Source organism: Artemia franciscana, chromosome 12 (genome assembly GCF_032884065.1).
Source record: "Artemia franciscana chromosome 12, ASM3288406v1, whole genome shotgun sequence".
Classification (NCBI taxonomy): Eukaryota; Metazoa; Arthropoda; class Branchiopoda; order Anostraca; family Artemiidae; genus Artemia; species Artemia franciscana.
The window spans coordinates 2647574-2672245 of record NC_088874.1 but is presented as its reverse complement, the minus strand read 5'-3'; the positions used below and the strand labels follow the sequence as shown (position 1 = coordinate 2672245).

At 33.9% G+C, this 24672-nt stretch overlaps 1 protein-coding gene and 1 long non-coding RNA gene across 4 annotated transcripts in view; one reads left to right on the top strand and one right to left on the bottom strand.

The window, feature by feature from the left end:
- LOC136033579 (uncharacterized) overlaps positions 1-24672 on the bottom strand; it is a 109145-nt gene that overhangs the window by 60182 nt on the left and 24291 nt on the right. The window contains exon 3 of one of the 3 annotated variants that reach the window (XR_010618949.1): positions 18772-18811. The exons of the other annotated variants lie outside the window; for them this stretch is intronic. This is a non-coding gene — a long non-coding RNA (uncharacterized LOC136033579). Of the gene's footprint in view, positions 1-18771; positions 18812-24672 lie in introns of those variants that run through there. 3 annotated transcript variants of the gene reach the window in all.
- The window catches only part of LOC136033578 (uncharacterized), a 126447-nt gene that overhangs the window by 89677 nt on the left and 12098 nt on the right, over positions 1-24672 (top strand). The window lies entirely within an intron of this gene.

Below are 24672 nucleotides of genomic sequence, written 5' to 3'. Positions count from 1 at the left end.
GAAATGATTCGTAAACTGATTGTGCGAGCAGTTTCATGTTTGAATGTCAAGCAGATCAAGAGCAAAATCTTGGGTAAGGGGGTCACTGGACCAAGCGGGCCAATATGACTCGAGTTGGGCACCAAATTAAAAAGTTTATTTAAAAAGATCAAAAAAAGAAGAAGAAAAACGAACAGAATATGGGAGCCAGAATCATCTTGGCGGAAGGGTGACCCCTCGACCCCATGGATCTGTTCCTAGGCTAAATTGCTTTTAACTCTTTCATTCATCTAATTTTAGCCAAATTAGCTATATATTTAAAACAAATAGATAGACAGATTTATCACACGAAAGCCCTGTTTGGCCATTTGCTATTTAATTAGTCACAAAACTAAAATTAAGATTTTTTTTAAGTGGGGAGTGGACAGGGGCCGTTCAAAAAAATTACTCTTTAACATAAATTAATTTTGTAAGTTGCCTTGTCATATCCCCAACATTGAAGCCAAGACACACACCATACCCTAATTCGACGGGATTACCACAAGAAAACGAATATAACAAATCTGCCAAAAAACAAAAACAAAAAACACATTCTAAGGGTGTGGATGTAGCAAGCATAATTCATTATATGAATGATTTTTCATGAAAAGGAGGTTTATCTTATAATTTTATGACGAAATAATTCATAAACTGATCGTGCGAGCAGTTTCTTGTCTGAATCTTAATCTCTAACAGATCAAGAGCAAAAACTTGGGTAAGGGGGCTGCTGAACCAAGGGTGCCAATGTGACTCGAGGTGGACATTAAATTAAAAAGTCTAGTTTAAAAAAATTAGAAATAAGAAAAAAAACGGAATAAGTGTGCCAGAAGCGTCTTAGGAGGATGGTCCCCCACCCCTCTGACCTAATGTATCTGTTTCTGGCCTAAATTGCTTGTAATTATTTCAGTCATCTAATTTCAACCAAATTAGCTATACAGTTAAAATAAATAGATGGATAAATTTATTCAAACGAAAGTCCAATTGGGCCATTCGCTATTTAATTTGTCACAAAACTACAAAACTAGGATTTTTTGAGGATTGAGGGGGTTTATTATTAGTAAAAACTCACCTTTCGATTTCTGGATATTTTCGGATGTTTTACCAAAGTGTCCGGAAATATCCTTCGATCCCCTTGCCCATTCAACCATCAGTCTTCGTCTCTTATCCCTTCTAGCTCGTGTCCAGAGTTTTTTTATTCATTATTTTTATCACAGGTAATGGCTAACAATCATATACCATTGTGAATGGGAACATACAACTTACAGACTTACTATCTAACAATGTTTATGAAACGTCTTAGAGCTAACGTGTTTTATTTTCCAAAGGGTTTCGTTTTCGTTCATGTTCGTAGAAAAATCTTTGCAGCAATCAAAGATTTCTTTGTAAATTTGATAGATATATTCTGAACTGGCTGAAGATTTATAATTTTTGTTTGTTTTAAGTTTCAACTTAGCTCTTTACATTAATATGAAAGCTATGCTTTTTGTGGTTAATTGGGTAAATCACCGACGAATATCCGATCAAATTGACAAGTTTACTTAAAAAGATGTAAAAAATGAACGGAATGTGCATGAGGGCGCCATAAAAATCTTGGGGGGTGGCCCAGGGCCCCCCGGCCCCCCTGGATCCGCCCCTGACTCCTATATAACATAAATATAATACACTTGAACAAAACTACAGGTTTATACTGTGAATACCTAGTTTCAAATTGTTTTTCTTAAGTTGCACTTATTTTTATTAAACCTGATTTTAATTCAACTTTCTTTCCTATTGATTCAAGGTATTCAAAAATATTAAGCATAATAGTCAGGTTATAATATTCTGCAAATCACTACTGGCACTTTTGTCATAATTCTTCACTAAGTTAGTTTTATAATATTTTGCAAATCACTACTGGCACATTCCAATTATATTTCTTCACTAAGTTTGTTATGTGTTTCTTTCACATCTCTGGTATAATTTGGTGTGTCTGCCCATTTCATCTTTTCATTTGGTCAATTATTGTTTGTCCATATTAAAATAAGTTGTTAGTTCTTCCAAATCCCTCTTTCACCTTACGCTACTTCTAAAGTTTAAACTCTTAACTAGATTTGTTAAACTTTTCCCTAGATTTTTTAAAGTTTGCAATGTTTCTTAGAAATTCATTAAATTATCTAGAGTTTCTTCCAATTTTCATCTTTGAAAGGATATTTGATTCAAAAAGTGATCAAAACCTTAGTTGGATTTATCGATTCATAAGTTATAACATTGCGGCTTATGTCGTGTATTTCTTAATTTCATGATTGCTCAGGTTTTTTTCAATTTTGGGTTTCTTTGTAGTTCAAGTTACAGGCGATATGTTGGTTTGTTTATGGTTTTTGTCGGAGCACTACCGTATTTGTGGTAAGTGTCGTGTTTCTTTGAGTTACTGTTTCAAGTGTTTATTCGATAATAAATCAATATCTGTGTTGGTATATTTTTCAGCTATGTTTTCTTCTTACGTCAACTTAGTTTTGCTGTCTTAACCTTATAGGGTAACCTTATTGTTACTTTGTAAGAACTCTGTGCATAACGAATCGGCATCTTCACACTCCTTGACGTCATGTCCGATTATTCTCGGTATATTTTTCTTCACTTGCTCAGCTTTATACATTGTCAACTCTACTTTCTTGATAAATGCTGAAAATGTCTCTTCTGCATTGGACTCTGAACCTAGTTCAAGTGAAATTTTGTCATTCTTTGCTGGTACTTTCATTTTTACAGCAAAATATTTACTGTCTTCGTCAACAACCCAGTAAAACTTTAGTAAGCTTTTCTAAATGATTTTATCCCAGAGGCTTATCACGACTTTTGTCATATTCCATAGCTTCGTATAGTAAACGCTTGGGCCGAGTTACCGCCGATGCAAACGAACGGGGTAGGACTGCAGTCGACTCTAAAACCTCAAACACAGAAATCAGTGTGAATACGAGATCCAGATAGAACGAGGATCTGGTTCCATATTTCTTTGACATTGTCCTTTCCGCCAAGGACTTTTTACATTTCCGAAAACTTCTTTCAGCAGGCCTAATAACCCAGCGACACTTGTGTTGTTCGACGGAAAAAAGAATTTCATCATCAGTTCGATTGGCTGGATCAATGCTCGAAGCCATTGCCACTGTCACGTAGGCAAAATTGAGAGTCAAATTCGGTCAGCAGTAACGTTGCTCATTTCTCGGATCGCCAATATTCAATAGATGGTTCACAACATTGCATGTGATTTGTATACAGATCCGTCCGAATAATGTGACCAATCTTTAGTTGTCCTGTTCTGAATTTAACTGTCTACAATGTGATGTAATTTATAATTCTTTTCATTGCTGAATAAGCAATGCACGCAGTTTTCCCCAAATCTTGCAATGGAAGCTATAGCACTTATTGAGAATCCAATGAAAACAGGTTTATCCACAGGCTCTTTGGATGATCACCCTTTCACAGATTAAATAAAACTCCAGGGCTGAGGCCCATTCAGAAAACAAAGAGAAGGCTGGCCCTCACACATGGGCACTCCATGGCTATCAAATGCAGTCTATTCTGAATCGATATTGTCAACATTAGAGTTGATTGATGGCTGCGAGATATTCATAGCTTGACACCGTGTTGAATTCTTTTATTTATTGTTTATTTAAAGCTCAAACACTCAAAGCTCTAGGGCTCTACAAAAACTTTCAGTGGTCAAATTTCAAAAATGTTCCAGTAAATTCTATTTTTATAAAATAAGCTCATTTCATGGCCTAATTTGTTCATTTTCACTCGTGAAATTATGATCTTGTGGTCGTCCTCTTCGTTCTGTCTCTTGTTGTTCTAGTTTGTTGATTTTGAGCAATTGTTCATTTAAATTTTCGTCCCTCAGGTATTATGGAACTGCCTTAAACACCTTCCTTCTTCTTCACTTTGAATTTTAATTCGTCCTGATTTATTTCTTGCGCATAGCGTTGTAGGTAGTTTTCTTTCTAGTTTTCTATCTTTTTTAAGTTCTCTTCCTTGTCCTTTTGCTTCATGTTTGTCTTACTTTAATTGTCTTGTTTCTTTGATCAACACCACTTCCTTCCGTTTTAGTTCTTTATGCAACATAAAAAAAGTCCCTTCAAAAAGGCGAATATTGTCTTCCAAACTTGATCCCAATACTGGGCCTTCGGGACGCAGGAAGGAATTTGATGTTTTCCCTAAGAAACTTAAAATTTCAATGAAAATTTATTATGTATGGAAACTGAGATGCATAAAATCAATTCTCCACGAAAAATCAAATGTAGAAAATGGTAAGTTTCAAGATTAGGGCCCAACGATCAATATATCAGCCGGTCAATATTTAGGTTAATTTTATTATAAGGCCCCCCTTATGGGGGGGGAGTGGTTGACTACAAGTTCTTTGAATATGGTAGCGTGCCACCAGTAGCCTCTATGCGTATAGGTTCACTTCTCTGTCTACTTTGGCAACAGTCTATCTGTTTCCTAATACCTACTAAAACTCACCATCACGATTTAAGAAGAGTGTGTAAACAAAACAGGTAAAAGAAATATGAAATCAAAAGAAGTCGAAATGGAGAGTTAATCCTTGCTGATGCAATGTTGTGACTTGGGCGAAGAACTTTAAATCTGGAAATGATAAAACTTACGTTAAAGGTTGTAGAAACACACGACAAGCTGTCCCTCGTGTTAATAGACATACTAGTATCCAAAGAAAGAGTAGTGATTCCAATAGGAAAGAAATAGGAAAGCTTATAAATAAGAGTTATAAATAAGCTTATAAGGTTAATTCTTTGTTTAACTTGTGTTTAAAGGCACTTAGCCCATAAAGTATTGAATAATTGCTAAATTCCAGATGCAATAAGAATTAACTTTAAATCTTTTTCTAATTTGAAATTTACTAAAGGGGTATGAATGAGAAATTTAGTCCTGAATTTAAGAATTTCCAAGGGGGTATGAAGTTTATAAAGGGGGGGAGGGGTGCTGGCCTACATGTTACATATCCCCTTTCCCGTTGTAAATTGATGCCCTAATCAATTAGATTAATCCCTATCTTTAAACATTGCATTTTTAATTTTTACTGTCTAAAAAAAATTTTTATTCTAATTCCATAACCTTAAAATGATTATTTAAAATTTATAGAAATATTTTCCTACACCTTGTATATATTCTGCACCAAACACTTATAAATAAATTACATAACGACAGCACTTGACATTAACTGTGTTTACACATGAATACCTGGTTCCAATTGCTTGTTTTAATTTGAATTATAAACAATTTTATCTATTATATTCAATTTTCAATTGATCCCAGGTATTTCAACAATAAAGTGTTATCCAGATCCAGATTCGGTTCTCCCGTTCGGTACACAGAGCGCGAGGCTATGCGTGGTTGGACGACTTTCATGGCAACATCGATGTTTTTTGCCATGTTCTCGACTTCCGTATAGAGATAGTAAAACTCAGTTTTTGCATGGGCTTGCATTTCCTCTAATGTTGTCTTGACGCTGCTTATGACTTCTAAAGCTGTCCCAAGATCGTCGTCCTTTTGTTGAAGTGATTCTGGCAATGGTTTCAGTAGAGATGAAAACAAATTCAAGCAGACCAGTCCGATCAACTTGTCTGGTTTCTCAAAGCAAGAACGTACTAGATGTGCTTTACTACTGGCCTCTCGGTCAAGCCATCCTTCCACCTCATTCAGAGCGGAAATAATAGACGACAAGGAATCCCAGAACCGACTTATTGCCTCATGCCTCTACAGATGTTGTGGTACAAAGACCAATCAGGGTCTCTGCTCTGCAATTGTCTGACATTAGATGTTTCTTCAGAATCCTTGTTCGTTTTGCACTCGAGCTAAAATGAGAGATAGTTTCTCGTACGACATCTTGTGTATTCCGGAGAATTGGGACAGAAACTATCTTTGAGCATGAAAGATTAGTGGCATGGCTTACACAATGAAAATAATCCACAAGTTGGTAACTCTGCTTTATTTCGCCAGCAGCCCCATTTACGAAGCTTGACATGCTAGCGGCTTTGTCATAACCTTGGCCGACGCACTTTGTCATGTCTAAGCCAGATTTGGTGAATTGACTCAAAAGTAGCCTGCCGAGGCTTTTGCCGTCTAGCCTTTCTTCAAAGTTTTGGGTGGTGTTGGTCCCTTCATCTTCAGAGAGCCCCGATAAGGTTTGAAAAGCGTCGAATATGGCAACAGGATCTTCTCGGATTACGTAACCCTTTTCTGATTTGTAAACATAACGACACGCTACTACCATGAGTTCTCTTGTCTGTCTATCGGTGGATTCGTCAGCAATGAGACACCAAACTCTTGCTGTATTTACTTTTCTGATTGTTTCAGACTTTATAAGTTCTCCAATCGTTCCGATTAGTTCATTTTGGATCTGCTTACTAGTGTATTTTGCATTTCCAGGTGCAGTTTCTACAAGCCTTTGAAGCAGCGAATCGCCCCCCTGAACACGATACCGAAGTAGGTGACGGAAATTACCATCTTTTTCTGCTGCCACTACATTAGGGCCCTGATTATCGAGTTTACCATCGTCCCGGTGGCCACGGAGGGGTATATTCTGTGCCCCACAAATTTTAATTGTTTCCACAACGCTTGTAAATAATCCACAGTTTTGGTGTAATTGTTTTATTCTTTCAGAGTCCAAGGTATTCCTGATATCTTGACGGTGCCTGCTTGAACGAAGCTAAAAGTGCTGCAGCTCTACACTGGTGATTCATATGATACTATGAATTGACATGTTTTGTAAGTGTACCCTCTTTTCCAGTCAGATTTGAGTAGTCTTTCAGGGGTTCTAAGACGAGACGATCCATTTTTCGCCCCCCCCCATCCCCAGACAGAGCCAACCACCCTCCGCCACTGTTGGATATTCTCATTGTGACACAAATACTACACCAAAGTCCCTCATGTTCTTGGTGACGGCTCACCGCAAGCCAGGGAAATCGGGAAAGGAGCTCAATGCTAAGTCTACGAGTAACTTCACCCCCCTTTCGTCTTTGTATCGAAGTCGGAACTTCGGCTTGGTTCTTTGGCTTCCATCTTTCGTTAAGAACAAACGCAATATCTCCAGATGTTAGTTGGTTTGTTTGTTTTAGTATCACTGCGAAACCGAAGTCAGAGGAAGGTTTGATGCCAGTGTCAAGCGAGGAGGATGCACTGCTGTTTGGGTGAACCATCTCCATCTGCCGCATCTCGGCACTTGTGTCATCTCTCGATGCTTCTGTTTGTTAATCATCAAGTTTCACTTAAATGTTTGTGTCAGAATCATAGGAAAATGTCGCTAGCGATAGCTTGTTTTCCTTCGTGGGGTTGGTAAACAGTATCTCTGTAGTCGAATCTTTGTAAGAACTAGATGCAACGGGTAAGGGCAAAACTTGATGTTACAGTCAGAGTATTTGAATTTGAATGAGCATCCTGAACTGATGAAAACGACAGACTTGAGGCATCTGAAAGAAATTTTATTGTTTTTTTCTTGTTAAAGAAAACCCTTTGAAAAAAATACTAGTGAAGGTAGTTGACCAAAAATAAATGATATTTTTCTCAACACTCGCCTACAGTAAATTGACAGTGTCTAGACAAAATTAATTTTCTCAAAAAAAAGTCAGCTTTGTTTCTAAACGAATTTTTAAGGTTTCTTAATTCTGTTTGATCAGTATATTGACATCCAGGGCTCAATCAAGTCCTGAATGATCAATTCTGAGCATTCCTCTCATTACAACTAGTTAGGTAATTTTTCTTTGTAAAATTCCTTGTTAAGCAGTGAAAAATAAGAAAATATTCTCAAAATACACCCTAAGTAGAGATACAGCGTTTTCTTGTGATGATATTGTTTGCTTCATAAATGGATGGTCTTGGATATTCTGCCTTATCTCAATTTAGGGCATTTTGCCGATGCATGGTCAAAATGCTGTTTACACACGTGCTTTCATAATTTATAACTTAACCCAGTAGCGTACAGTGGTCCCATCTGGGAAATATGCAAAAAAGAAATGTTTTGAAAGCTATCTGCTTCTAGTGGAATTTCAGGGAAGGCAAGTGGCTGATACCTCTTATTTTAGCGTTTTGTTGTTCTATTACCATCACTCTTCGAATCAATGAAACAATTGCGCCAAAATACCTACAAAAAGAAGCATGCAGTACCAGTTAACCAAAAATGTTCCCAACCGACAAATTTCAGCGTTTTGCAGACCTAAAATTTTCCAGATGCTTAGTAGCAGGCGATCACTTCTGTTTTGCAGATGGGTCCCAAGAAATTCGCTTCTATTAAAGAAACTGTAGCTATGGAATATACGATGAGATAGACAATGGTATGTTCATTATCTATTTATACCCCCATAATTTCGGGGTAATAATAAACAAAATATGGGGATAATATCGGGGTAGTCAACGACGGAAGGACAATAAAAGGGAGACAAGGACAATAAAAAAAATTCAATAGTCTTTTAAGTTGTCTTGCAGGGACGATAGAGCTGGAGATAAATTATACTTGTGAATGAGCCAGGCTACGTGGACCTTATCAGTCTGAGTAGTTTCTAACTTCCCCATTATGTTGGGATAACATAGACGACATTCCACTATGACTTCGAATTAGGAAGATCCCACATCCCACTCGGCAAACTCAAATGTCCAAAATATATCCCAAAACCCCCTTTATAATGCGTCTTCCCTCCCGCGACCAATCATTATCATACCCTATCAATGGCTTCCAGAAAACGTGCCCTAAATCGATGGGCTCTTATGGAAGAGAATAAAAAATCTGCCAAAAGAAAACACGATCTGAAGATGAAGATATAGCGAAGCAAGTTTAATTATATGAATAATTTTTCTTGAAAACGAGGTATATCTTGTAATTTTATGACGAAATGGTTCGTAAACTGATCCTGCGAGCAGTTTCATGTCTGAATCTCAAGCAGATCAAGAACAAAATCTTGGGTAAGGGGGCCACTGGACCAAGGGTGCCAATATGACTCAAGTTGGGCACCAAATAAAAAATTTTATTTTAAAAACATAAAAAAAGAAAAATGTACAGAATAAGGGTGCTAGAAATATATTGGGGGAAGGGTCACCCCTCTACCCCATGGATCTGGTCCTGGCCTAAATTGCTTTTTACTCTTTCATTCATCTAATTTCAACCAAATTCAAATTAGCTACGTAGTTAAAACAAATAGATAGACAGATTTATTACACGAAAGCCCTATTGGGCCATTCGATATTTAGTTAGTCATACAACTAAAATTAAATTTTTTTTGGATTGGAGAGTGGAACGGAGCAGTTCAAAAAAATCATTCTTTAACATAAATTAATTTTGTAAGTTGCCTTGTGATGTCTCCATCATTGAAGCCAAGATACAAACCATTTCCTAAATCGACGGGCTCACATGAAAACGAATAAAACAAATCTGCCAAAAAAAGAAAAAAAAACACATTTGGAAGATGAAGATCTAGCAAGCAAAATTAATTATACGATTACTTTTTCATGAAATCGAGGTTTGTCTTACAATTTTGTGACGAAATGATTCGTAAACTGATTGTGCGAGCAGTTTCATGTTTGAATGTCAAGCAGATCAAGAGCAAAATCTTGGGTAAGGGGGTCACTGGACCAAGCGGGCCAATATGACTCGAGTTGGGCACCAAATTAAAAAGTTTATTTAAAAAGATCAAAAAAAGAAGAAGAAAAACGAACAGAATATGGGAGCCAGAATCATCTTGGCGGAAGGGTGACCCCTCGACCCCATGGATCTGTTCCTAGGCTAAATTGCTTTTAACTCTTTCATTCATCTAATTTTAGCCAAATTAGCTATATATTTAAAACAAATAGATAGACAGATTTATCACACGAAAGCCCTGTTTGGCCATTTGCTATTTAATTAGTCACAAAACTAAAATTAAGATTTTTTTTAAGTGGGGAGTTGACAGGGGCCGTTCAAAAAAATTACTCTTTAACATAAATTAATTTTGTAAGTTGCCTTGTCATATCCCCAACATTGAAGCCAAGACACACACCATACCCTAATTCGACGGGATTACCACAAGAAAACGAATATAACAAATCTGCCAAAAAACAAAAACAAAAAACACATTCTAAGGGTGTGGATGTAGCAAGCATAATTCATTATATGAATGATTTTTCATGAAAAGGAGGTTTATATTATAATTTTATGACGAAATAATTCATAAACTGATCGTGCGAGCAGTTTCTTGTCTGAATCTTAATCTCTAACAGATCAAGAGCAAAAACTTGGGTAAGGGGGCTGCTGAACCAAGGGTGCCAATGTGACTCGAGGTGGACATTAAATTAAAAAGTCTAGTTTAAAAAAATTAGAAATAAGAAAAAAAACGGAATAAGTGTGCCAGAAGCGTCTTAGGAGGATGGTCCCCCACCCCTCTGACCTAATGTATCTGTTTCTGGCCTAAATTGCTTGTAATTATTTCAGTCATCTAATTTCAACCAAATTAGCTATACAGTTAAAATAAATAGATGGATAAATTTATTCAAACGAAAGTCCAATTGGGCCATTCGCTATTTAATTTGTCACAAAACTACAAAACTAGGATTTTTTGAGGATTGAGGGGGTTTATTATTAGTAAAAACTTACCTTTCGATTTCTGGATATTTTCGGATGTTTTACCAAAGTGTCCGGAAATATCCTTCGATCCCCTTGCCCATTCAACCATCAGTCTTCGTCTCTTATCCCTTCTAGCTCGTGTTCAGAGTTTTTTTATTCATTATTTTTATCACAGGTAATGGCTAACAATCATATACCATTGTGAATGGGAACATACAACTTACAGACTTACTATCTAACAATGTTTATGAAACGTCTTAGAGCTAACGTGTTTTATTTTCCAAAGGGTTTCGTTTTCGTTCATGTTCGTAGAAAAATCTTTGCAGCAATCAAAGATTTCTTTGTAAATTTGATAGATATATTCTGAACTGGCTGAAGATTTATAATTTTTGTTTGTTTTAAGTTTCAACTTAGCTCTTTACATTAATATGAAAGCTATGCTTTTTGTGGTTAATTGGGTAAATCACCGACGAATATCCGATCAAATTGACAAGTTTACTTAAAAAGATGTAAAAAATGAACGGAATGTGCATGAGGGCGCCATAAAAATCTTGGGGGGTGGCCCAGGGCCCCCCGGCCCCCCTGGATCCGCCCCTGACTCCTATATAACATAAATATAATGCACTTGAACAAAACTACAGGTTTATACTGTGAATACCTAGTTTCAAATTGTTTTTCTTAAGTTGCACTTATTTTTATTAAACCTGATTTTAATTCAACTTTCTTTCCTATTGATTCAAGGTATTCAAAAATATTAAGCATAATAGTCAGGTTATAATATTCTGCAAATCACTACTGGCACTTTTGTCATAATTCTTCACTAAGTTAGTTTTATAATATTTTGCAAATCACTACTGGCACATTCCAATTATATTTCTTCACTAAGTTTGTTATGTGTTTCTTTCACATCTCTGGTATAATTTGGTGTGTCTGCCCATTTCATCTTTTCATTTGGTCAATTATTGTTTGTCCATATTAAAATAAGTTGTTAGTTCTTCCAAATCCCTCTTTCACCTTACGCTACTTCTAAAGTTTAAACTCTTAACTAGATTTGTTAAACTTTTCCCTAGATTTTTTAAAGTTTGCAATGTTTCTTAGAAATTCATTAAATTATCTAGAGTTTCTTCCAATTTTCATCTTTGAAAGGATATTTGATTCAAAAAGTGATCAAAACCTTAGTTGGATTTATCGATTCATAAGTTATAACATTGCGGCTTATGTCGTGTATTTCTTAATTTCATGATTGCTCAGGTTTTTTTCAATTTTGGGTTTCTTTGTAGTTCAAGTTACAGGCGATATGTTGGTTTGTTTATGGTTTTTGTCGGAGCACTACCGTATTTGTGGTAAGTGTCGTGTTTCTTTGAGTTACTGTTTCAAGTGTTTACTCGATAATAAATCAATATCTGTGTTGGTATATTTTTCAGCTATGTTTTCTTCTTACGTCAACTTAGTTTTGCTGTCTTAACCTTATAGGGTAACCTTATTGTTACTTTGTAAGAACTCTGTGCATAACGAATCGGCATCTTCACACTCCTTGACGTCATGTCCGATTATTCTCGGTATATTTTTCTTCACTTGCTCAGCTTTATACATTGTCAACTCTACTTTCTTGATAAATGCTGAAAATGTCTCTTCTGCATTGGACTCTGAACCTAGTTCAAGTGAAATTTTGTCATTCTTTGCTGGTACTTTCATTTTTACAGCAAAATATTTACTGTCTTCGTCAACAACCCAGTAAAACTTTAGTAAGCTTTTCTAAATGATTTTATCCCAGAGGCTTATCACGACTTTTGTCATATTCCATAGCTTCGTATAGTAAACGCTTGGGCCGAGTTACCGCCGATGCAAACGAACGGGGTAGGACTGCAGTCGACTCTAAAACCTCAAACACAGAAATCAGTGTGAATACGAGATCCAGATAGAACGAGGATCTGGTTCCATATTTCTTTGACATTGTCCTTTCCGCCAAGGACTTTTTACATTTCCGAAAACTTCTTTCAGCAGGCCTAATAACCCAGCGACACTTGTGTTGTTCGACGGAAAAAAGAATTTCATCATCAGTTCGATTGGCTGGATCAATGCTCGAAGCCATTGCCACTGTCACGTAGGCAAAATTGAGAGTCAAATTCGGTCAGCAGTAACGTTGCTCATTTCTCGGATCGCCAATATTCAATAGATGGTTCACAACATTGCATGTGATTTGTATACAGATCCGTCCGAATAATGTGACCAATCTTTAGTTGTCCTGTTCTGAATTTAACTGTCTACAATGTGATGTAATTTATAATTCTTTTCATTGCTGAATAAGCAATGCACGCAGTTTTCCCCAAATCTTGCAATGGAAGCTATAGCACTTATTGAGAATCCAATGAAAACAGGTTTATCCACAGGCTCTTTGGATGATCACCCTTTCACAGATTAAATAAAACTCCAGGGCTGAGGCCCATTCAGAAAACAAAGAGAAGGCTGGCCCTCACACATGGGCACTCCATGGCTATCAAATGCAGTCTATTCTGAATCGATATTGTCAACATTAGAGTTGATTGATGGCTGCGAGATATTCATAGCTTGACACCGTGTTGAATTCTTTTATTTATTGTTTATTTAAAGCTCAAACACTCAAAGCTCTAGGGCTCTACAAAAACTTTCAGTGGTCAAATTTCAAAAATGTTCCAGTAAATTCTATTTTTATAAAATAAGCTCATTTCATGGCCTAATTTGTTCATTTTCACTCGTGAAATTATGATCTTGTGGTCGTCCTCTTCGTTCTGTCTCTTGTTGTTCTAGTTTGTTGATTTTGAGCAATTGTTCATTTAAATTTTCGTCCCTCAGGTATTATGGAACTGCCTTAAACACCTTCCTTCTTCTTCACTTTGAATTTTAATTCGTCCTGATTTATTTCTTGCGCATAGCGTTGTAGGTAGTTTTCTTTCTAGTTTTCTATCTTTTTTAAGTTCTCTTCCTTGTCCTTTTGCTTCATGTTTGTCTTACTTTAATTGTCTTGTTTCTTTGATCAACACCACTTCCTTCCGTTTTAGTTCTTTATGCAACATAAAAAAAGTCCCTTCAAAAAGGCGAATATTGTCTTCCAAACTTGATCCCAATACTGGGCCTTCGGGACGCAGGAAGGAATTTGATGTTTTCCCTAAGAAACTTAAAATTTCAATGAAAATTTATTATGTATGGAAACTGAGATGCATAAAATCAATTCTCCACGAAAAATCAAATGTAGAAAATGGTAAGTTTCAAGATTAGGGCCCAACGATCAATATATCAGCCGGTCAATATTTAGGTTAATTTTATTATAAGGCCCCCCTTATGGGGGGGGGAGTGGTTGACTACAAGTTCTTTGAATATGGTAGCGTGCCACCAGTAGCCTCTATGCGTATAGGTTCACTTCTCTGTCTACTTTGGCAACAGTCTATCTGTTTCCTAATACCTACTAAAACTCACCATCACGATTTAAGAAGAGTGTGTAAACAAAACAGGTAAAAGAAATATGAAATCAAAAGAAGTCGAAATGGAGAGTTAATCCTTGCTGATGCAATGTTGTGACTTGGGCGAAGAACTTTAAATCTGGAAATGATAAAACTTACGTTAAAGGTTGTAGAAACACACGACAAGCTGTCCCTCGTGTTAATAGACATACTAGTATCCAAAGAAAGAGTAGTGATTCCAATAGGAAAGAAATAGGAAAGCTTATAAATAAGATGGGAAAATAAAGATGTCAGTAGTTCGTAAGGTCATTAGGCAATAAATAAATAAAAGAAAGGGACTTCTCACATATTCCCCAGCTTCGAAAATATACGGCTCGGTGCTACTCCAACAAGCTGCATTTGTGTTTTTGAACCCTGTTCGGGTGTAGTTTGTGTCAGCAAGATATCTACTATACGAGAAAAATCTGAAAGATAGAGGGTTTAAAATATTGAACATAAAACCGTTGAACTAAAGATCGGAGTGTTTGGAAAAGAAATCTCTACAGCACCCTAGCCCATTAGGTTTCATGAAATGAAAAATTTCATGAAAAAAAGTAGAATTTGATAAAAACCCGAGGAAAAAAGATTATTTTTTATTATTTGCATTTTGTCCGAAGGATTTCAAAATAGTTTTGTAGTAATTATAAGAGATGTAAGATGCATTAGTGAAGCCATTTAAATTGTCATTGCATTTATCAATTTCTTCTTTAATATCCTTTTTTCTATAAGTTAGTAACTTTGATTTCGGTTTGAACTTATGTCAACTTTAGAATTTCAAGTTTGGTTCGAACAAAACTCATTACACAACTTATAATATATGATTATACAATGATAGCTCTGTATTGTCACGAATGCAAATCTCTGAAAAAATATTGGTTCTTGTTAATTATTAGTTTCGACTAAAAACTGGAAAAATACATAAAGTGGATACTACTGAATCTTTGATAGAACAATACCTCTAACAAGGAATATCAAGAAATTATTGAATTAGATGATAAAGATCTTCTTTTTACTTGGATCCCTGGAGTTCATTTTCTTCCCAGTCTTGTTTTTTTTCTGTTCGATTATTTTTCAGTTTAATTCTTTTCTAGGGTTTTTCTTTTTTTCCTTTTTAAAAGGAAAAAATTACACAAATTATTGTAACTTAAGCTGTTATTCTAAGCTGAATTTTGAATTCATCTTTCCCTGGTACAGTACCCCAAAAACCCTTACTGATATGAACTTCTCTTCAGAGTTTGAAATACTTTGGTAATAAAAAGATGATACTACGAATATACTTCTGTTAGTCTAGCTATGAAAATTCTCGATTCTGGTATATTTATACTTACGTAGTGTCCGTCAAAGTGTTAACCCCTTTGTCGTTCCATATATGCTCAACATGTTCGAGCAGACAGAAAGGGTTTTATGTGAAGCTGTAGATAGTGTCAAAATATAGGGTTGAATAGCCACTTATAATACATTGACTGCTATGCTGAGAAGTGCATCTTTGTTTGCTGCGTAATTGCAGCACATCTGTCTTTGCAATAAGGTTGTTGAATAGCCCTTAATTATCGATCACTCGACTTTGAAAAATTCGAATATCCCGCGCGAAAAATTTAATAGCTTAAACTAAGAAGAGCCAGTAATGAATGCTGGGAGAGGGGTATTACCGAAGTAATTGTTTATCCGTTCCAAATTCCTCCTTGAAACCTTGTTTAATCTTTTTTTATTTATAGTAGGCTCCCAGCTAAAAATTCAATTTTTTTTTTCAATTTTGATTAACCGTTTTGAGCATTTAGTAACAAGATAACTTTTTCAAAAGGTTGCTTCTTCTGGAGGAATTTTTTCCCTTAGATTTGAAATATGCATAAACATTGTATCTGAACATTTATTAAGTTGTCTGTATAAACGTACAGACATGCACATACATTAAATAACTCAGCTGTTAATATAGTTAAGAGTATAAAAGTTTGGGTTTTTTGACGGTGAATGAGCACTGGTTAGTTCGTCCGTCAAGAAGACTTCAAGCGGAAGTTCAATGGTCTAATGAATTATGTTAGTTTTTGATATTAATTTTTCTTGCCTTTACTCATTCAGTTCTTTAATGGTAAACTTTGACGTAACTTGATCTAATGGTAAAATAAGCTTTTCTCCTTCTGATACGGACGAAAAAGATTTGGCACGAAATGAAGTGGTAGGGCTATAAAAATCTTGAATTATGAAAGAGGAATGAGTAATTTTAAACTCAACTAAAATTTTGATTAGTTAAAAATAAATTTGATTCAGGGAGACAATATTCAAGGTAACTTGTCCTGATGAAGGGCTAGCAAAGACATAGGTGTCTTGGTCTAAAACAGCCGCAAATTAAGAGGAGAGCGTTGTTACATTCCTTTTGCATAACTGGTTAATTGCACTTGTATCTTCCGTAAAAGCAGCTTATGAGCAAGATGGGAAGCTAACTTTTCTCAGAACTTTATGGCGGAGTCCCATCACAATAGTTGAAATTCCCATCATTTTTCTTTCCTTTTTTCAAAATAGTTATCAAATTTGCATTTTTCTATTGCTTTTGGAAAATAGCACAAATTCAAATATGCATTTATGATTTCTAGAAAAGTCGGGATCATTACATTAATTTTTTGGAAACAAAATTTAAGATTCTATCTGTACCCGGAGCTTTCATTTATTTCAAAGAATTTTTAGTATCTTTTAAAACATCAGAACCTAACATAACAATGACATTCAACAAACTGAGACCATCTTTATAATGCTGTGTACAAGTGGCAACCCCAGGGTGGGCAAAGGAGAGGGTTACCAAAACACGCCCTAAAAAAGAGTACAACTAAGATCTGTGGAATGCTGAGCTGTTATTACAAACACAGTGGGAGGACATCATTACTGATCCTCCCCAGGCGTCTAAGGTAAGGTGCAAGCAAGGCCCTACCTAGAGGGTTGAGTTATTGAGTTTTTCCCCCTTGAATTTTTCAGTCAAGAACCACTTAACTTTTTGCCTAAGCAGTAAAGAAGTTTCAAAACACATTGAAGCATATTTATGATGTTTTCTAAAAAAAAGTCGTCCCCTTCTCCCCCCCCCCAAAAAAAATTAATTCTAGATTCAGCCTTGCCTATCCAGGTAAGGCTAAATTAGTCTAATATATATTACATCAGGAGTGACACAAAAATTAAAACATCTTGAATAATAGGAATATTTTCATTAATAATAAGGACATTGTGTTTTTGGGTTTAAATAAGATTTATGCATAAAAATAAATGACCCTTTGATGTCATGACAATAATTCTGCTGTGTTAAAAAATGCAGGCAAAAATTAGATACTTACACATGACAAGGTTTGTTTATGCCTCACTAGTCTGAGAACCATTGATCCACTTGTTCCATTCCCCAGTCTGGAAATTCTTCATCCACATACCAAAGAACAAAATATATGAAAATGTTTATTCTAACCATTAGCCGTATGGCATATTTAAGAAAATAAAGATACCGAATAGAAACGAGTGATGGTTAATGGTAAGCACGGAAGGGACGTATATTTTATAAGTTAAGCATGAACAAAATCATTTTTAATTTTCAATTGTTTTTTTTGCACTTTTTTTTGATATGTTGTGAAAATGAAACTTCCAGGGATGGATCTAAAGACTAAAGTATGTCCTGGAAAGGCGTTTGAAGTACCTACCTCCACTTCTCCCTTTAAAGGGACCTGACTTTTGATGACCTTTAAAAATATTCACATTGATGAAGTGTACTTTAGAATTTTTCATTCCAAAAATAAAAGGGAATTCAAGTTCAGGTTCTTTTATATAGGTGTATCTATTGAATATATTGGTCATCTAATTATGAGTTATGGAATAGGTACTTTGAATAGAAGATGGCATATGAAAGACAGCTCTCTGATGTTTAAGTGGTATTTTGAAGTCTTATTTTTTATGTGTCAAACATTCACAGATCTAGATAAATATTTGCAGGCAATGAAGTTTATCCCATACACAAGGTTTTAATACATGTCCTTTGCAGTGAAAATCAGTGACCGGGAGCACTAATTTATGATAATTTGGATGGGAGATATTTTTCAGTGTCTGTCTTTTTCAATAAAATATCAAAACAGGTTATGTCTCAATAAAAATACTTGCCAAAAGTATTTTTCTAAATCTAGAGGGTGGGTTAAAAAATAGTTCTTATTTGAAAATTTGAATAAACTTACATTGAAAATCAAGAATGTTTAGCATATTTTCACTTATCATACACTATTAGTTGGGAAATTTAATTATACCCTTGGTATTTCAGAAACAGTTTAGAAATGTATTTTCAAGAATTTGTAGGGCAGAAGAAAACAGGCTTAGTCAAACAAACATTGATAGCAGCAATGCAGATGTCTATTCCCAAAAGAATGAACAATGGGCAAAACGAACAATCGTTCATTTTACTACCTATATTTAACACCAACACGAAAACAGAACAAAATGGAAGGGGACAAACTAGGATTTTCATTTTAACTATTGATGAAAGAGTGTGTAAAAATAATAATTGGAAGTCATAGATTTTTTCCGTGGGAAAGAATAGATGATTGTAAAAAAATAATAGATATATTGATTAGGGAGTATCCTGAAATTTGAAGAAGTTTGAAGTGCCAAAGGATTGGGCCTGATTTAGCCTCTGCCTGCAACCCTAAGCATATCAAAGCCTATTTATTACAAATAAATATCAAACAAATTCTGACTATGACTCCTCAAGAGCAGAACATGTTTGAACTTACTGAAAAAAATTGTCTTTTAATGTTTTCACTATTTTATATAGCCTAAATTGACTAAATTTTTATTTGGAATTTAAGTAATAAATATTAGTATATGTATATTCAACTGACAATGCATATTTATTTGTTTTATTTTTCCAAAAATACTGCTAACACACCCATTACAGCATTTAGTTTGCACATAAAATGTTCTAATTTAGTTTAATTTTCCCTCACCATTTCCTCAGACACTCGTTTCAATATCCTAAGCCTTTTTAGTACTTGCTAGAGATAGTAAGAATGTTAGTAGTTATAGTTGTAGTAGCAGTGGTATACAAGAAAAAATGCCTTTTCGGTCAATTGATGATCTTGCTTATCATTTTCTGAAAGTTGCTCATTAATATAGATTACTTTGACATTCCTGAGTTTTACCCATTTGAAAACCCATGTCCATATAACAGGCAGTGATTTAGTTAATCATGTCGTCAATGAATGCCCTTTGTCTTTTCAGAAAGTGAAATTCAAATATGTACTTTTATAATATGAAGGTTTTCAAAGGTCATTGCCCCCTAGATGGGGGAGGAGTAAAGAAAGGTACTTCAAATACCTTACTGGACATATTTTGAAAAATATTGTTCTGTTCATATTGTTGAATTAGTAATAAAGGCAATATTCCACTTGATGCTTTTCATGCTCTTTTTTAATAGGCTATAACAATTTCCTCTCTTGGAATTCAAATGAAACCCTTTTTGAACCCTTGAAAATGACCAAAAATTTTGTAGTATAAGGGTAGAAAAAAGGCTTAGATCATGGATTTACAACTTACTATTTAATTATAAATTCAATTTATTAACTATACAATCCAAAAATCATTTATTTATCACAAAACTAGATAAATATTCCATTTGTTTTGAATTTCTTTAATGAACATATATATATATATATATATATATATATATATATATATATATATATATATATATATATATATATATATATATATATATATATATATATATATATATATATATATAATATATATATATATATATATATATATATATATTTATTTATATATATATATATATATATATATATATATATATATATATATATATAAATACCATGTTAACATGTTAAGAAAAGAAAGATTTGGTTTTACTTTTTGTTTCATAATGACAAAAGCCAAGGCAAACGTTAAAGGCTAATGAACAAAGAAAACGTAATTTCACAAAGGTGCTAATTCAAATTTAAGGTAATTTAAAATGTTTAAGGGGTTGATTGACGATGATAAAGCACGAATAAATGGCAAAAGTGTCAATCGCAACAGCTACAGAAAAGGTATGGAACAAGCGCAAGCGATACTCCATTACATTATAAACGAAATTTTGAACAGTGATCTCTGGTTGGAATGTAGAAAGACCTATTTGTTATTTAAAATGATTTAAGAAATTCAGTGATATAATGTATGAATAAAACTGCCAAAGCAAAAGGAGTGGAAAGAACTTTCTAAGGTAGAGATGAACAAGAATAGACAATGAAATATACAGATGAAATACAAGGAACAGCAACGGATGGCCACAATAACCATCTAAATAGTGCAGAGCTTTGAGAAAGAATTCGTATTTTTCATGGGGTGACTGTATTGAACTTGCGGTGGCGTCATGACATCAAGGAAAAGGCTCAAATTGTTTATGGTTGGAAGACAAGTGACAATGAGAATCCACATCTGGAAGCTTGTCTTATGTCGAGTTCTGGTGGCTCATCACAAGTTTTTTCTAGTATAATTTTATTTAGAACAATTTTTTAATATATATTTAAAGTTTTCTTTTGCAAATGTACGAGATTTGCAGGTGAATATACAATTCTATTGTTTTTACTGTTCATACACGTGAATACATCATTTTGTTATTCTAAGTTGTGTTATACCATCGTTTACTTTATGACTTGGTAATAGCCTTGGCAGTGGTCAGCCTTAATGGACGAACGGGGTATATTGACTTGTTGCAGTTTGTCTCTGTATTAGAGACGTATTATTAAATTCGAATTGTAAATGTTCGAATTAGGAGATCTTTTATAATCATAATCACTGAAAAAAACATCGTTAGGAAACTAAAATAAAGTGTTCATAAAGCCTGTCCTCTCATTCTATTTTTTCAAGCTTAAATGCGCATTTTAGTGATCAATCAAGTATTGAAAGAAGAAGTAATTACAGGGAATTATTACTTATGTTTTTATTATTAATTATGTTATTACTCTTATTGAAAGAAGAAGTAATTACAGGGAATTATTACTTAGGTTTTTATTATTAATTATGTTATTACTCTGTTAGATCCCTAGGGCCTTAACAGGAATATTAGTTTGGGGTTTATTTTTCCAGGGGGGAAGTACAGAAGAAACTTTAGAAAACATAAAAAAAAATATAAAAATAGTTTCTACTCCCATGTGATTTCTGGGAATTTTTTTTTCTACGTTGATATTATGAAAGTTATGAGTTACTCTAATCCCCTAGAGAACAGATGGTTCGGGGATCAATCGAAATTAGTCTTAAAATAAATAATAATATTTCTCTGAACAGGGACTTAGGGGAGTACTCACTAAATTTTTTATTTTCAAATTTACTTAAAAATGATCTAACAAAATATTTTACTAAACCAATTTATTATAGTATTGAACCAGTTTCGAAAAGGCCTTTACATATATATATATATATATATATATATATATATATATATATATATATATATATATATATATATATATATATATTTTGATTACTATTGGGCCGAGTCGCTCTTTCTTTGATATTTTCCAAATGGATTACATAAATTTGGAGATGAATATTCAGCTGAATCACTAATTTGTCCTAAAACTTCAATGCTTTGAGCTTTAGATAGTTTTAAACTGACTGTATATCTCAAAATACGCTCGATAATAGCTTGGATCTATTTGTTTTAAATTTTAATCCAATTTTTTTTGTGGGAGTGAAAAGTGCAAAAAAATGACAAATTTGTTATGACATTTTGTTGTTTAAAAATTATGAAATCTTAAGATCTTGCTGGAATGAGCTCTATCTTAACATCCTTAAACACAAATTACAGTTATTGACAATTGAAGAAAGAACTAGAGTGGAGGAGTATACAAGAATATATAATCTTAAATGTGGATTACATCCAAGGCCTTTTCTAACCAACTGATTGCTTATCAACATAAAATAAGATTTCAAATAATAACATATTTTAGTAGTCCGTTGTTTTCCGAAGTTACCTGATCAAAATTTTGATATAGCTATTATAATTACAGTGGGGAGTAAAGCTACCCCTACAAGCCATGGGAAGACGCCTGTAAGCTATGGAATTTGTCCAATCTGTACATATAGTATTTTTTATTGGGAAGTTTACGAACACTTGGGTACAATTTTTTCTTTGGTACAATTTTTCATAGAGACAGAAATTTCTTGGGGAGAGGATTTTCCTAGGAAAATTCTACCTGGGGCGATTCAAAGGAAATAATGTTCAAAATTCTTTTTAGTTGTCATAATTTCTCTTTCCCAAGTCAGATTTGTACTGAAGATGGTTCTGGAAAAATTATGCTGAGGTTATTTTCAGCATAGTTGGTTTTAGCATACCAGAAAAACAATTTTACGGAAAGAGAGGATATCCGAAGTGATTGGAAAGTAGTCTTTTTCAAATGACAGCATACTAAGGAGAATTTTTCAGGCTGAATCGACCGCTGGGAAATTTATGGGGGTGGGCTTTTTACTGTCTGGAGGGGGTTTTACGGGAATTAGTTCACGTGGTAGAAATTTTTACGCGTGAGAATCCTGTTGGGGGTGGAGAAGGGAATATTTAAGAAGAGTCAGTCAAATTTACGGGTGTTATTTGAAAAATTATCAGAATAAAATAAATATGATTTATAAAGTAAAAGAAAAGATTATTAAAACTCAAATGAACAAAATATTTTTTTGTATATGAAGGGACTGCCCCCTCCTCAATACTTTGCTATTTATGCTGAAGTTTGACAGTTTGTCCCAATTTTTAAGGACAGCTACAGAAATACGGGTCGCTTAGTTAGAAAAAGAAGTATTTTTTTTTAGGCAATTAAAGCTTTAGCGTAAACAGCGAGGTATTTAGGAGGGAGTATCCCCTTCATAAACAATAATTTCTGTTCATTTCTAGTCTTAATTTTGCTCCTTACTTTCAGAAGAAAAAACTTTTCTTCATTTAATATCCATTACATTAATGCTTAGCTTAGTGTTTTTGCACTTTAAGTACTGTTTTTCGTGCTTGATCAACTTCCAAATGTTTTAGTTCTTTCAAGGAAAAAATATCTCGGGCCATTTGGAGAGCAAAAAGATATATAATCAGAGAAACAAATTCATCTTGGTTCTAATTTTAGTCAAGGTATCAATGTAATAATAAAGGTAAGAAGATTTTTTGCAAAGTAACTGTCTTGGGTTTTTTTTTATAAGAAATCTTCTTTTGGAATTTTGACAAGTTACAGCACAGACAGAGTATCAAATTAGATATAACCCAAACCATTGTAGAAGCTCATAGATTTCAGTCTCCATTTAACATATCAAATCGACTAAATTGTAATTTAAAACATATCTTTCATTTTGTGAAGCCAGCTTCTAAGTCTACTAGCAGGTTTCTAAATTAGGTGTCCTATGCTTGGTTGCATCTTTTGCTTTGCTTATTTCCATATTTTATCTTTTGCCTCAAAAACAACAGAATAGTGTTGAATTACAAGTGAGCGTTAATTTTTTAGCCGAATTGTGACCCTCAAAATTTTACTATTATTGATTAAATGTCCGTTAGTGTATTATAAGGCTATAAATCTTTCATTTTCCTTAAGGATACAAAATGTTTTCAGCTAGAACGAATCCAAGGACCAAAGATAACTAGGAAGTATTCTGTGTGCCAGATAAGAAAATGAAATACTTAATTTGAGAGTGGAAAAGTAAAAAACCGTGTATTTTCTAAAATAGTCTCTTGTTTCAAACAAAATATTTACCGATTGTTCGCTTCTTTTAATATTTTTTTTCAATGCCAACAAATACTAGATAGGTATGGGACAAAAGGTAGGGAAAAATAGAGTTGACCGAATAGAGTGAACGGATAAAACAATAGTTCCAGATAAGATAGAATCGCCCCTTTCCAAAGAATATGGCCATTTAAATTTGTTTCAATAAAAGTCTCACTAAATATAAAACAAGCAAAAATCAGAATATCCTATTTGAACTAAAATCATCTAAAAGTTTAACTAAATGTTTTATACAATTTCTTTTTAAATTATAATTTACACATAAATGAAACAACTTTTTTTAAATAAAATGTCTACATTTATTTTTGTATATATATATATATATATATATATATATATATATATATATATATATGTGAGAAATTAGATGCAGAAAACAAGTTGCGTCGTTGAAGGAGGGTGGGGGGGGCAAAAGGGGGCAGCTTACCTACCCCATAAATTCGGAAAAAAAAATATAATTTATTAAGTAGCGCTAAAATTGTTACTCATTGTAAGTGTCGAATTTGCTCTTTAGTTTGAGCAGATAATTTTTGATTAATCCAAGCTCATATCTTATATAAAGAAAAGGAGAAAAATACCACTCCATTACATTTCACAATAGTTTCCACATTAATATATTTCAAAATACACTGCCTTTGAAACATTTTCATTAAGTGAAACTATGTAAAACTCTAACTAGTAAAACTATAAGTAAAAATAAAAAAAAAACTATTGAAAAAGAAAATAAGACTTAATACTTTTTACGATGATATTTGTACTTTAACTAGTTGGGTAAATTCGGTAGTAGTTTGGTCATGGATTTCACTAAAGAGGAATCCGATCCAGGAATCATTCAATT